A 7,815-nucleotide genomic window follows, 5' to 3' on the forward strand; every position below is an offset into this window, starting at 1 on the left:
TTTCCAGCTGATGGCCCATGGGGAATGAAATCCAGCCCACGCTCTGCTTGCCAAGCTGTGAGCTCAGACATATGACTACATTTGCCCAGAGGAAGTGGCACATTTTTCTAATTAACATAAAGACATCTGTTTTCTTAAGGTGCATCCCATGAGGCTGCATTTACCCAGAGAGGGAACCATTTTCTGCTTCATACAAATATTGTCTTTACACTATTGAAATATTGTAATTGTAATTGTAACTAAGACAGTTTATTTTAACCCTACAGATTAATTTCTTAGACAGAAATTTACCTAATATTTCATTAAAAAGTCTTTCAATTTTTTGTTTTCTATCTAAATAATATATTCACATAGATAAAGAATAAAAAAATACAGATCTCTTTCTCATCATTCCAATTCCGGAGAACAGTTTTTAAATCACCTTTTGATACTTCTAATGAGTAACATCATATCAATAATATTTTTTTACATTTACTATTACTCATTATATAATACATGAGACTGTGTTTTCTAACATGTTAACATTTAGATAGTTATTTTTTGCGCATTTCTTTTTTGCCTCCTGAGTATCTGACTTTATCCCTACTGTGTAAACCTGACTTAGAGAAGATGAGAATCTATTGCAGAAAAATAGCAAAGAGAAAGAATAAGGTAATAATCAACTTCTTATCTGCCAAATAAGGTTATCCAGAAAGACTATCATCTTTAGAGCTATGTAATTGTCTTTAATTTTTTTTCTAAATTTATTTAACTTCTTTCTTGTCCTACTCTTGCATTCTTTCTTTAGCATGTCAAAACGGAGTTCTCTAAATGTGTAGAGAAAATATGCCTGCTTATTATCATAGCTCGACAGTAAAGGTAAAGGCAAAAAGAAAGAGAAAATAACTTCTGGGAGGTCTCTGCTTTGAATTCTGGGATTCAAAGAGGGGAACAAAGAGAGAGTGGCAAGCAAACAAGGCTGTCAGACATCTATGCTTTCTATAAAGAAGTTAGATTAGAAATGTAGTGGAGACAGTGAAGAATGGATTTTTACCCTTGGCTTTTGTGGTAGGCAGAATGGCTATCCAAAGATGTCTACATCCTAATTCCTGGAACCCGTAAAGATGTTACTTTACATGGCAAAAAGGCTTTTGCAGATGTTACTAAAAATATTTTGAGATGGCGAATTATCTTTGCAGACTCAACTTTAAATGTAATATTTTATTTTTATCACATAAAACTGGTGTACTGTTATCATTTGTTAATTATGTTGGGTATATAGATATTTGTTATTTTATATTTATCTATTTTTCTAAATTTTAACTATTATTCTAAATTTTATAACTTATAATTTACAATATAATTTTCAAAAATGCGCTTTATATTTTTACTTATTTTATCATTTATATTTTAATAATATCAACCAGGTAGAACCAACCTTATTTTTATATAAGAATAAGACATTTGTTTGAATTATGATGTAATTATGAAAAGGTAAATAGATTTTAAGTGATATTGAAAGGAATCACTTAAGAATACTGAAAGATTTTCACATTATGTCATATAGCTGGTCATACTTCCAAAACTTAATTAGCAGCAAGAGTACTGAGAATTGCTATTTACTCTTGTTGATGTTGCTGACAGCTAATCTGGAAAGGAGATATGCAAGAAGTAGGATTTAGAAGGTAGGTGATGGAAGATTGAAAAAAAAAAAAAGACTTTATATAGTTATTTCTATGTTTCCAGGGATGGAAAGTCTGTCTTTGAGTTTGTCATGATTGTGTCCTTCTTATTACCTGGATACTTTATACTGTTGTTTTCCAAAGCTCTTAATGCATTTTCCATTCTACTGTGAAAGATTATTAGAGGAATAAGATTAAAAGGAGGAGGGGAGTACCTTGAAGAGAGACCAGGATGAAAGGAAGTCCAGTTTAAAATTATTCTAACACAAACTTCATTATGAAGATAGAAGAAAAGCTTGTCAATTGCCAGAAAAATATCAAGATTATTGGGGAATATAAGAATTGCCACCCAAGACTCAAGGTCCTCTCTCTGTAACATCTAGCTCTAAAATATTGTACTAGGGCAAGTGATATATGTGTGAGTGTGGTGTGACCCTGCCGGTGATTTAATACCTAGATTGCTGATTACTCTGTCATCTGAAGAACTGATTCAACTTCCAGCCTGTTATTTGAGATTACACATGTCAACCATCATGCTTCATAGAAAAGATCTGCTTATTAAACCTCAGGATTCTGGTAAGTTCTGGGAAACCACTGTGTACCTCTCTGTAAATTATTTTTGGGGGGAGAGAAACTGTCTGCTGCAAAATAGGTCCCTTCTTTGGAGAATCATCCTTATAGTCACTTCAAATTTTTTTAACTAAATAAAATTAGGAAAACATTTAAGCCCATCATTCACTTGCTGAAAATTTGCAACAATTATGCATTTTATGTTTTAAGAATTCTCTCTTGTTTGTCTCATGATCAATTTAAATTCAATATCTTAAGAAAATTGTGTTTCTGCTACTGAGATCATGATAAGATTCAATGCAGAAACTTCAAAAATGGATTTTTATGTTAACTCCTGTGGATGAAGGTTTATTTGACATAATCAGTGGAAAGTCTTATTTTAACTGAACATGATTTGGGGTATATGATAAGTTTTCAATAGATAAAGAATTCCACAAAAAAGATGGCATTCGAACTAAATCAGGAAGGATATTATAGCATACCGTATACAGGCACTTAAACAAAAAGTCAAGAAAAGCATGTTTGTGAAATTTGCTCCAATTTTTATAAATGCAAGAATAAATTCTTATTTCCTTTTATATAATTATAAAATTTTAAAATCTTTCTAATGTCCTAAAAAGTTTTAAATACAACATTTAATGAACCCATTTTAGGTATATAGTCTTTCTAAAAACATATTGATTTCACTGGCAAATAAATCATTTTGCATTTGTCTAATCAAGCACTTTATGATTTTTAAAAAGTCTCATGAAGGATTGTATTTGGGCAATATTTTTTATTTTATACATGAGGAAACTGGCATTGGAATATAGTTATTTATAGTTGTTATTCTATATATCTCTAGTTTAATTATTCTTATTGTTGCATAGCATTCCATAAAAGAACTGTGCATCAATACATTTATCTGTTCTACTGTTGACTGCCATATAAATAGTTTGCAGTTTGAGGGAATTACAAATAGTGCAGATATCAATACTTTTGTACTTGTATACTAGTGTACAATATTACCTAAGAATGAAATCTATAGGTCAAGGGTACTCAAAATTTTAACTTAATTCATAAATTTCATAATTAAAAATGGTTTTAAAAAATAAAAGAAAGACACTCTTTTATAATTTTAAAACTGAGCCAGGAATTTATGTCAAGGTATTAGTGGGTTGAAAATTTTGATAAAGATTTAAAACATGGCTTTCTTAAGTCACATGACTACCAACTGTCAAACATATGACTAGGGATATTTTATTCCAAGTCTAGTAGCAAAACTGGGTCCAATTTCTCTTTAATCAAATGTTATTCAAATACATGAAAACAATATTACAATACAAGAAAAATTTAAATTTAGCTACAAATTCAGAGTGGTTACTGCATCAATTATACTTCATTTGAATTGATTTTTTTAATCTAAATGTGATGTACATTGTTTTGGAAAAATAGCACTTAACAATAAAATTAGTTCCTTTATCTTCATAATCATATTTCCTCAATTTATAATATATTTTGAACAATAATGTATTGTTCAAAATACTTTACATAATGTATTGTTATGTTATGTAAAGCATTTCCCATCATTTATCGACCACTACAGAAAAATAAGGCTATTACAGGATTGTAAAAGTTGATTCATGTTTGACAATTTTTATTTAAAGCCACAAAACTTATGAAACCACAGGGAGAATTATGAAATAATAGAATAACACAGAGAAATACAGCCACATTTTAGATAGGTGAATCAATGAAATATAGATTTTTTTATCAGAGTACATCATTTCACCAATCAATGTGTGGTTTTTAAAGCAAGATTAAATTTAAGAACCTGGAGAAAGCATGGCATTACTTTTTCATTTAAAAGGAATATTTTAGTCCTTGTGCTTTGCCTCATTTTTTTCTTTGCAATAGGTGAGCTGGAAAACTAACATCAGACATTACTCAAGAAGGGTTAAAGCCTAGCAATGATTTCTTCTCTCCGTGGTATTGTTGGTGCCATTTCTTCGAGATTAAAAGAATTTAAATGTTTGTAAACATGTCTATAAAAGAAGAAAGAAATAATTTTAATACTTTGGATAAATATATTGTGAATAAAAACTAATTTTACCAAGGGTAAATATCTATAGTTTCTGTTCACCAAAATATTACTCATTCTAAATTCTCTTTTCTATTTTAAATTTTCAAGTGTCTATTTAAAATTCCTTAACTTTCTCCATAAAACATGTATATTATATATTTTTGTGAAATGTTCACGAAGTTAAATATTAGAGGAGAGATCTACTCGTGAATTTTTGTAGATTTAGGCATTTAACTGAAATTCTCTTTCTTCAGCAATGTTGTGAATATTTCCAAATTCTTATTAGTAGTTTATCTTCAGTTCTTGCTCCCAATTAACCTTTATAGTTTCTTTAATATGAAAACATTGCACTTCATACCATTTGCATTTTTATCTTACTAATAACATTTTTCATCTCCATCTTTTGATTTCAAATCTAATTATTTTGAGATTACTGTCACTTAAAGTGTTGTTAAAACCACTAAATTGTCAGTAAATTCTTTTCATTAAAAAGAAATAAATTTACCTTATTATTGTTCACTGCTCAACATCCTGTTATATGCAATGACTCTTATTTCTTTTGTAAAGTCTGTGATTTTGGAAGCCTTAGCCCATGATTCTCTAAATATGCCCTGATGAAACTAGGTGAATCTGATTTAATTAAGCAGAAGAGTTTTAACTCAGAAATATGCACCCGGAATTTGTCTTTTCCATTTAAACATATTTATAAATATACATGTCAAAGCAAAGCAGTAGCATTCTATATTTATAAACATGGAAATATAAACATACACGCATACACAATGTTATTGGCAGGGAATTATGCTAAGCTCTTTGAGGTAAAGAGGATTATCTTATTAAATCATCACAAAACTTCATGCCATAGGCTCTATGATTTATCCCATTTTACAAATAAAAGTACTAATTTTTTATATTCACTCCTACTCAGTTATTTCTCTAAAGTTATCTCCTTCTGCTCTCTTTCCCCCCACGGCCCATAACCCCCAGTTCCATTCCATCCCCCAACCCAAGCACCAGCACACTGTCCCTCAAATTATCTAGGTATTCTCCCACTTCAGTGTCTTGCATACTTATTCCATGATTTCAAAATTTAAGTCTCTGGAACAAAATCCACTTCACAAATGCCTCTTATTGACTTAATATACTTATCATCTCATAGTTCGAAAAGGTACAACACTGTCAACATATAGCTTTTGAAATCCTATGAAGAAAATCTCAAGTACATCTCCCTCAGTAAGCAAGAAGGTCATTTACCATCACAAAAAATAATCATAGCAAAGAAGAAACTCAAATTGAATACAGTCATCCCATTTAAATAGTATTTTATCGCTTGACAATTGCTAGGAGTTGACAGCTAAAGGCAAATTTAATTTTCCTATCTAGGAAACATGCCTCTTAGTGCTATTTTTTAAAATAAAAAAATGACAGTAAAGTTGACAAAACCAATTATTGATTTATGTATGATTTAGCTCTATGGTAAAAAATAGAATAATTTTATAAATGCACCAACAATGACTAATTAGAAAATCAGTTCTATGCAATTTGATTTAATATATTACCATGTTTACATTTTTTAGAAATAGTCATAATTTACATAATTCCTACATTATTTTACAGCAAAATTAGAAAGTGAAGAAACCCTTTTGTCAAAATCATGGAAGGATTTTTTCGTGTGTGTGTGTGCAGTGTTTAAATATTCTCTTCAAAGAAGTTTGAAAAACAATTTAGTTAACTGATGGCTACTTTAGAAACTATTTCATGGTTTCTTGTCGATTTCTTTTTTCATTTTGCAAATTTTTATGATTGCAGAACAAGAGAGTTCATTGGTTATTATAATGACTAATGCAGAACAGAACATAATTTTTCTTCTTAGGATACTATTTGATAATGGTAGAAGATAAGAGTACATCTGCTGTTAAAAGAAGTAAGGAGAATCCTTACTTCTTCAAAGGCCTATTCATTTGTTCCTATGTAAAATCAGTTTATAATCAAGATATCTCCTATTTGTTTCTAATGCTAGCTAAATAATTTTAAGTTATAAATTGCTATTTTGATTAAAAAATCAATGAAATCAGGTTTTTCAGACTCAATCAGAAATATATTTAAAATATATTAAGAATATCTATGTCGATATTTTTAACAAAATAATCCAATTATTTCTGTCATCATTTTCTTCTTTGTGATAAGAATTTTTTCTTTTTAAATTTTTTATTTTAATTAGAGTTGACAATCAATATTATTTTATATTAGTTTCAGGTATAAAGCATGATGATTAAATATTTATGTAATTTACAAAGTAATCCCCCTAATTAATCTAGTTTTCACCTGGCACTATACATAGTTATTACAACATAGACTATATTCCCTATGCTGTACTTTACCTCCCCATGACTATTGTGTAACTACCAATTTGTACTTCTTAACTCCTTCACATATTTCACTCAGCTTCCCAATCCTCCTCCTATCTGGAAACTTTGTGATAAAAATTTAAAAAATTGGAGTTTAATTTTTTAATAATAATATAAAAATTTAATCACTCAATTCAAATTTTTCTTTATGGAATTACCCAGAAAAGTAAAAATCCTATTAAAACAATATTGTTGTCTTAAAAAAAGATTTCAGAAGTGTATTTTTGGAATTATTACTAGGGTTATAAAATCAAACATGAGAAACAAAACTAATCTCATATTTTAAAGTAAGAATACAACTTTATAATTTTTTTTTTTAATTTTCTTCTTCCTTCTTACCAGCATGCAGGTTAGCTCGATTCTATCTATCCCATTTTTTTAAGGCATTCTCACCTCAGCACTAAAAATTTACATTGTGGAGTTATATAAACTACATGAAATAGAAATGACTAAAGAAAGTTAATAAACATATGGTAGTTATGTGATAAATATGGTTAGTTGATAACAAGACATCAATATAATTTAATTTCCAGAAGTCAAAGGCTGCTCATATATTGTATACAAGCAACTGCTTGTAATGCTGTGACTAAATCATTGGATTTATCTGAAATGGTTTTAATAATTTTCAAATATGTTTGAAGGGTAAAATTAGAAAACATAACTCAGAGTACTCTGCATAGTATAAAAGACAAGAATTTTTGAAGATAACAGCAATAAAAAGCTAGTATTTAAACTTAAAACTTCACATTGAAAGTTGTGATCTAACTTCTTAAATATTTTACAGGACATCAACAAATATGTTACCTGTAAAGTTGGGAAGACTGAGAAAAATGAATGCTAAATAGTATTTAGATGAACAGTACTATAGAATAGGAAAACTAACCTCGAAAGACAAAAATAACAAAACGGAATATCCTGCATCAAGTATACAGGATACAGAATTATTGAGACTACGGGAACATATTTAGTATGTACTGTTTGCAACATATGAACAATTTTTGTATCAATTTAGATTTTTAAATTCTTTGAACTAATGGAATTATTTAAATTATTTATTTTGTATATATTCACCTCATCTTGTTCAACCTGATTTTCATTTTAGGAATCTTTTCCT

This window comes from Pteropus alecto, unplaced genomic scaffold (genome assembly GCF_000325575.1).
Source record: "Pteropus alecto unplaced genomic scaffold, ASM32557v1 scaffold38, whole genome shotgun sequence".
In the NCBI taxonomy this organism is placed as follows: domain Eukaryota; kingdom Metazoa; phylum Chordata; class Mammalia; order Chiroptera; family Pteropodidae; genus Pteropus; species Pteropus alecto.